The 8,291-nt window shown below is 38.2% G+C and overlaps 1 protein-coding gene across 1 annotated transcript in view; it reads left to right on the top strand.

Annotated features, from left to right (window-relative positions):
- The first annotated feature begins 7,283 nt into the window (after window positions 1–7,283).
- Window positions 7,284–8,291, top strand: part of grm5a (glutamate receptor, metabotropic 5a) — a 76,301-nt gene continuing 75,293 nt past the window's right edge. The window contains exon 1 of the mRNA XM_036967732.1: window positions 7,284–7,692. The gene's annotated coding sequence lies outside the window, so the exon portion shown is untranslated. The remainder of the gene's footprint in view (window positions 7,693–8,291) is intronic.

Below are 8,291 nucleotides of genomic sequence, written 5' to 3'. Positions count from 1 at the left end.
ATAAAACTAATTCCAATGTGGCTCCAAACAGTGCCCACGGGGAAATGCGTGGGTTGTTTCATGGTAGGCATGGTTGTTTAGTGGTAGGTCAAACGTTCAGCACAGACCTTATTGATTGGTCTAGAGGAGGACCTGGTTAAAACACGTTTTTTAAACTCTCTCCGTGGTTAAAGTCGGAAGAAATAGATGTAATTGTAAACATCGGTGAGTTTAATTTCATCCTAAATCAAAATATTACATTATTTTGACAATTCCAGTCATTTTTTTATTACACTCATTTAGTTTATGGTGGACAGAATGTGTCGCTACATTTCACAACGTAACATTATTACATTATCTCGTAACAGGAAATATATGAATCTTTTTTTTTACCTGAGATTGGTGATGATAGTATAAACGTTTATAGTGAAATCAATTGTTTAAAACAGATATCTTTGGTTTTAGTACCAGGGTTTTTGTCAAACGCCCTGTTGGTGTCAGAATTAACCCTTGCAGTAATTTTAATGGCAAGAAAATTTGGGGGGGTGATGCTCCTCCCACAAACGTCTCTGGCCTGGCGGATTTGAGGGTCAAACTATCAATCAAATGAAATCCTACCCATGTCACGAGTTAGACATCGATGTGGAAGGATGATTCGCTGATGTTAACCAGTAGGAAAAGTGTTGCATTTCCTTCTTCATATTGGCTGTCTGCCGTAAACATTTCCCCACAGAGATATGTTAATCAATAGCTAGGTTTCCATCCAATTGGCGACAGATATTCATGGAAATATTTACAAAATCTGCATTTAAAAAAATGATATGTGAATTTTGCACACCGATGGTGTGTTTCCACCAAACTGACTTGTTGGGTGATGTCGTAGTGATGTCGTAGTGATGTCATAGTGATGTCATAGTGATGTCGTAGTGATGTCATAGTGGACACAAAACGGGTTGGAACTAAAATTACGGAACTAAAACGTTTATTTCTGAACAGAACCATTTTTTCCCCCTTCGTTCCGTTCCACTGTTCCGAACTGAAACATAAAGTTCTGAACACGGATCGAACCCAAAACAAAGTATTCAGACCCCTTCACTTTCCCCACAGCCTTATATAGACATGTGTGTGCCTTTCACGTTCAATCAATTGACACCATTCTGTATACATCTAGCCCTTCTTTAGACACTGTGTTAACAAACCTCCAAATGAGCTTCAACACCATACAACTCTCCTTCCGAGGCCTCCAAACTGCTCTTAAATGCTAGTAAAACTAAATGCATGCTCTTCAGCAGATCGCTGCCCGCACCTGCTCGCCCGCCTAGCATCACTACTCTGGACGGTTCTGACTTAGAATATGTGGACAACTACAAATACCTAGGTGTCTGGTTAGACTGTAAACTCTCCTTCCAGACTCACATTAAGCATCTCCAATCCAAAGTTAAATCTACAATCGGCTTCCGCAACAAAGCATCCTTCACTCATGCTGCCAAACTTACCCTCGTAAAACTGACCATCCTACCAATCCTCGACTTTGGCGATGTCATCTATAAAATAGCCTCCAACACCCTACTCAGCAAACTGGATGTAATCTATCACAGTGTTATCCGTTTTGTCACCAAAGCCCCATATACCACCCAGCACTGCGACCTGTGTGTTGGCTGGCCCTTGCTACATATTAGCCGCCAAACCCACTGACTCCAGGTCACCTATAAGTCTTTGCTAGGTAAAGCCCCGCCTTATCTCAGTTCACTGGTCACCATAGCAACACTCACCCGTAGCACGCGCTCCAGCAGGTATATTTCACTGGTCACCCCCAAAGCCAGTACTTCCTTTGGCCACCTTTCCTTCCAGTTCTCTGCTGCCAATGACTGGAACAAATTTCAAAAATCACTTTAGCTGGAGACTCATATCTCCCTCACTAACTTTAAACACCAGCTGTCAGAGCAGCTAACCAATCACTGTACATGTACACAGCCAATCTGTAAATGGCACACCCAACTACCTCATCCCCATATTGTTATTTATCCTCTTGCTCTTTTGCACCCCAGTATCTCTACTTGCACATCATCATCTGCACATCTATTCACTCCAGTGTTAATTTGCTAAGTTGTAATTATTTCACTTCTATGGCCTATTTATTGCCTTTCCTCCCTAATCTTCTACATTTGCACACACTGTATTCAGATTCTTCTATTGTGTTGTTGACTTTACGTTTGTTTGTGTAACTCTGTGTTGTTGTTTTTGTCGCACTGCTTTGCTTTATCTTGGCCAGGTCGCAGTTGTAAATGAGAACTTGTTCTCAACTAGCCTACCTGGTTAAATAAAGGTGAAATAAAAATATATAAATAAAGATTTTACCACAGGTGAACTCCAGTCAAGCTGTAGAAACATCTCAAGGATGATCAATGGAAACAGGATGCACCTGAGCTCAGTAAGTCTCACAGCAAAAGGTCTGAATACTTATGTAAATAAGTTTTTTTTTTAAATAAAAGTGCAAAGAATTCTGAAAACCTGTTTTCTCTTTTTCATTATGGAGGTATTGTGATGTCATTATGGAGGTATTGTGATGTCATTATGGAGGTATTGTGATGTCATTATGGAGGTATTGTGATGTCTTATGGAGGTATTGTGATGTCATTATGGAGGTATTGTGATGTCATTATGGAGGTATTGTGATGTCATTATGGAGGTATTGTGATGCCATTATGGAGGTATTGTGATGTCTTATGGAGGTATTGTGATGTCATTATGGAGGTATTGTGATGTCATTATGGAGGTATTGTGATGCCATTATGGAGGTATTGTGATGTCTTATGGAGGTATTGTGATGTCATTATGGAGGTATTGTGATGTCATTATGGAGGTATTGTGATGTCATTATGGAGGTATTGTGATGTTATTATGGAGGTATTGTGATGTCATTATGGAGGTATTGTGATGTCTTATGGAGGTATTGTGATGTCATTATGGAGGTATTGTGATGTCTTATGGAGGTATTGTGATGTCATTATGGAGGTATTGTGATGTCATTATGGAGGTATTGTGATGTCATTATGGAGGTATTGTGATGTTATTATGGAGGTATTGTGATGTCATTATGGAGGTATTGTGATGTCATTATGGAGGTATTGTGATGTCATTATGGAGGTATTGTGATGTCATTATGGAGGTATTGTGATGTCTTATGGAGGTATTGTGATGTCATTATGGAGGTATTGTGATGTCATTATGGAGGTATTGTGATGTCTTATGGAGGTATTGTGATGTCATTATGGAGGTATTGTGATGTCATTATGGAGGTATTGTGATGTCATTATGGAGGTATTGTGATGTTATTATGGAGGTATTGTGATGTCATTATGGAGGTATTGTGATGCCATTATGGAGGTATTGTGATGTCTTATGGAGGTATTGTGATGTCATTATGGAGGTATTGTGATGTCATTATGGAGGTATTGTGATGTCATTATGGAGGTATTGTGATGTCATTATGGAGGTATTGTGATGTCTTATGGAGGTATTGTGATGTCATTATGGAGGTATTGTGATGTCATTATGGAGGTATTGTGATGTCTTATGGAGGTATTGTGATGTCATTATGGAGGTATTGTGATGTCATTATGGAGGTATTGTGATGCCATTATGGAGGTATTGGGATGTCATTATAGAGGTATTGTGATGTCATTATGGAGGTATTGTGATGTCATTATGGAGGTATTGGGATGTCATTATGGAGGTATTGTGATGTCATTATGGAGGTATTGTGATGTCTTATGGAGGTATTGTGATGTCATTATGGAGGTATTGTGATGTCATTATGGAGGTATTGTGATGTCATTATGGAGGTATTGTGATGTCATTATGGAGGTATTGTGATGTCATTATGGAGGTATTGTGATGTTATTATGGAGGTATTGTGATGTCATTATGGAGGTATTGTGATGCCATTATGGAGGTATTGTGATGTCTTATGGAGGTATTGTGATGTCATTATGGAGGTATTGTGATGTCATTATGGAGGTATTGTGATGCCATTATGGAGGTATTGTGATGTCTTATGGAGGTATTGTGATGTCATTATGGAGGTATTGTGATGTCATTATGGAGGTATTGTGATGTCATTATGGAGGTATTGTGATGTTATTATGGAGGTATTGTGATGTCATTATGGAGGTATTGTGATGTCTTATGGAGGTATTGTGATGTCATTATGGAGGTATTGTGATGTCTTATGGAGGTATTGTGATGTCATTATGGAGGTATTGTGATGTCATTATGGAGGTATTGTGATGTCATTATGGAGGTATTGTGATGTTATTATGGAGGTATTGTGATGTCATTATGGAGGTATTGTGATGTCATTATGGAGGTATTGTGATGTCATTATGGAGGTATTGTGATGTCATTATGGAGGTATTGTGATGTCTTATGGAGGTATTGTGATGTCATTATGGAGGTATTGTGATGTCATTATGGAGGTATTGTGATGTCTTATGGAGGTATTGTGATGTCATTATGGAGGTATTGTGATGTCATTATGGAGGTATTGTGATGTCATTATGGAGGTATTGTGATGTTATTATGGAGGTATTGTGATGTCATTATGGAGGTATTGTGATGTCTTATGGAGGTATTGTGATGTCATTATGGAGGTATTGTGATGTCATTATGGAGGTATTGTGATGTCATTATGGAGGTATTGTGATGTCATTATGGAGGTATTGTGATGTTATTATGGAGGTATTGTGATGTCATTATGGAGGTATTGTGATGTCTTATGGAGGTATTGTGATGTCATTATGGAGGTATTGTGATGTCTTATGGAGGTATTGTGATGTCATTATGGAGGTATTGTGATGTCATTATGGAGGTATTGTGATGTCATTATGGAGGTATTGTGATGTTATTATGGAGGTATTGTGATGTCATTATGGAGGTATTGTGATGTCATTATGGAGGTATTGTGATGTCATTATGGAGGTATTGTGATGTCTTATGGAGGTATTGTGATGTCTTATGGAGGTATTGTGATGTCATTATGGAGGTATTGTGATGTCATTATGGAGGTATTGTGATGCCATTATGGAGGTATTGGGATGTCATTATAGAGGTATGGTGATGTCATTATGGAGGTATTGTGATGTCATTATGGAGCTATTGGGATGTCATTATGGAGGTATTGGGATGTCATTATGGAGGTATTGTGATGTCATTATGGAGGTATTGTGATGTTATTATGGAGGTATTGTGATGTCATTATGGGGTATTGTGATGTCATTATGGAGGTATTGTGATGTCATTATGGAGGTATTGTGATGTCATTATGGAGGTATTGGGATGTCATTATGGAGGTATTGTGATGTCATTATGGAGGTATTGTGATGCCATTATGGAGGTATTGGGATGTCATTATAGAGGTATTGTGATGTCATTATGGAGGTATTGTGATGTCATTATGGAGCTATTGGGATGTCATTATGGAGGTATTGGGATGTCATTATGGAGGTATTGTGATGTCATTATGGAGGTATTGTGATGTTATTATGGAGGTATTGTGATGTCATTATGGGGTATTGTGATGTCATTATGGAGGTATTGTGATGTCATTATGGAGGTATTGTGCGTAGATTGCTGAGGATTTTTTTTATTTAATCAATTTTAGAATAATGAAGTCTGTAATGTAACAAAATGTAGAAAAGTCAAGGGGTCTGGATACTTTTCGAAGGCACTGTATGTATAGTTGTTTTAGCGTAGGTGCATGGGTGCTATCGGCAGCCTAGGCTATAGCTGTTTACATGCGCAAGGAAAAATCAAGTGTAGGGTGCTAGATGCAAGTGACATTTTGCGAGACAGGGTGGAAGAGGAGGCTTGGTTTGAAGAACTGGACATCTTGTTATGGCATGCATTATCTGAATTAAGAATAGGCCCACATAATTATACCTACGGAGGAGCGCCTTCTATGGAGGAAGTCTGAATTTACGAGAGTTGGACCAGAGCTTGTGTGTGCAGAGCCGCACCAGAATAGTTCATAAATCCAATGTGAAACGTGATAACAATATTACCCTTAACTAGCATTGAAAAAAGTTGATCCATTCTTCTTTAATTAAAAATCAAACATTTCTGAATCAGGCTTGTTAGGTCAGTACTACCGTAGGTTAATTAAACGAGGGAGGGGCACTTTGCCTACGCACGCACACTGGCGAAGACACATGAATATGTTTCTGATTGACATAGTGAGGGTTTCGGCATAGGCCTCTTGAAATGTAAAAGAACGTTATTAACCGGTTCCCATACATTATAATAATGATGTTGTATAGATCACTGTTGTTCCCGTTTCTGATTGTTCCTCAAACATTTTTTTGTTCACTTATGTTTTCATGTACCGAATAAATATCACAAACCCATGTGTTTCCATCACATTTTCAAATCTACCGATAGTTTTGTCACAGATGCTGTTGCGTTAAATAGCAAATGTGCCTATTTTTGGTCTTGGCGCCTGCGCTCTAGTCAACAGCTCGCAGATACTGTGCAGGTAGGCTGTGTGGGAAGACTAGTCTGCACGATCTGATGTTACCAGAATAAGACCCTCGATGTTTCTTGGAAAGGAGCTTCAAGCTCATCACCGTGCACTTTCAGCACCCTGTGAAGTTCATCATTGGTGTACCCTAATAAACTGCACGCTTTCCCGAGTCCTGTCATCATGCGACTCCCAGTTCACTCCGTTATGATGGTTATTATATCAACATTTGCGTATAAAGGCGTTTCCATTGACTTGTCTCGCATTATAAATTTAACAGACACTAAAAAATATGTCAAAATAACAAATGATCTGTTGACATTTATACAACTGTACCGAAACATCCTGTTTCCATCACTTTCTTGCTTTTTTAAAATCTATATATATATAAGGTATGACTTTACTCGCATAAAAACTGTGGATGTGAACGTGGTCGTTGGCCACACTACATGTTCTCCTCTATCGATAGATATATGTAGTATAGCCAAGTTCTTTGAGATGTGTGTTTTTAGAAGGCACATGTATCGCCAGAGAATTGTCCCAGTGTCATTAAACATCCACATCTTAATATGACGGATTCATCTAGTCGCGCTATTGATAACAGTTTTAACTAAACCATTCCAGTCTTCAGTGTCCGCTTGGTAATAAATATTACTGCGTCTTCACTTTATGAACTATTCATTTAGCAAAATACAGCAATCTGAACACAAGTGTGGAATGTGTGTTGGGAGTAGCTTTTAATGTATTGATCTTCAACATATACCAACTCATTTCAGCATATTGATTATGAATTTGGGCATTTAAAAACCGGATGTGTATAAAGTCTGACATTTGGGCTATAAATCAAAAAGGCATGACAACAGGAAACCGCAACAGTATCACACTTTCGATGTTTGTTTTGGGAATATATAAATGGTACTTTTAATTAACATCGTTTTCCCAACAGGATTCTACTTCGTAGTCAGGTTAAAAACGACGGGACGAGCCTTATAAACTTGACTGTGATTTATAGATTTGAATCATATTAGTGAAATCGTGATGATGACTTTGTCCCGGCGATGAACGTGTTCCGTTCTGTTAGCTGGTCTGTCATTAAGGAGGAGCAGTCTGCCTATACTCTACCGATACAGCTGGTTGATGGAATTTCTGTCCTCTCAATGACAGGGAATATTGAGCATGAAGAGGAAGCAGAGGAGGTAAAGTAATCAACATTTACTCTGTGATACAAACGCTTTTTTTATGTAGGAAATGCTATCATAGATATCAGCTATTCAATTATTTATTATCAATATATTTGATCATAAATGAAAAACTGTATTTTCAGCACAATATTCCTGTTTGGAGCATCTTGCACATGTGTACACGCATTCTGCATTTTGTTTTTAGCTCTTGAATGAATTTGAGCTATATTGGTCTATTGGAGTGTCAGTAACCAGCTGTTAAATAAGCTTATGAATCATTAATGATATAGTTGTGGCTCAGTCACAATTAAATTCATTTCATTTCCGGACCGTGGACAGCAATAAAACACTGTGTAAAAACACGTCCAAAACGCAGCGGTAAAAAGGACAGTCAACCGGTAGACCTACATTACACTTACATTTTAGTGATTTAAACAGACGGTCTTATCCAGAGTGATTTATATTTTAGTGATTAATCAGACGGTCTTATCCAGAGTGATTTATATTTTAGTGATTTAAACAGACGGTCTTATCCAGAGTGATTTATATTTTAGTGATTTAAACAGACGGTCTTATCCAGAGTGATTTATATTTTAGTGATTTAAACAGACGGT

This window comes from Oncorhynchus mykiss, chromosome Y (genome assembly GCF_013265735.2).
Source record: "Oncorhynchus mykiss isolate Arlee chromosome Y, USDA_OmykA_1.1, whole genome shotgun sequence".
Taxonomy (NCBI): domain Eukaryota; kingdom Metazoa; phylum Chordata; class Actinopteri; order Salmoniformes; family Salmonidae; genus Oncorhynchus; species Oncorhynchus mykiss.
This window is presented reverse-complemented; position numbering and strand designations above follow the sequence as displayed.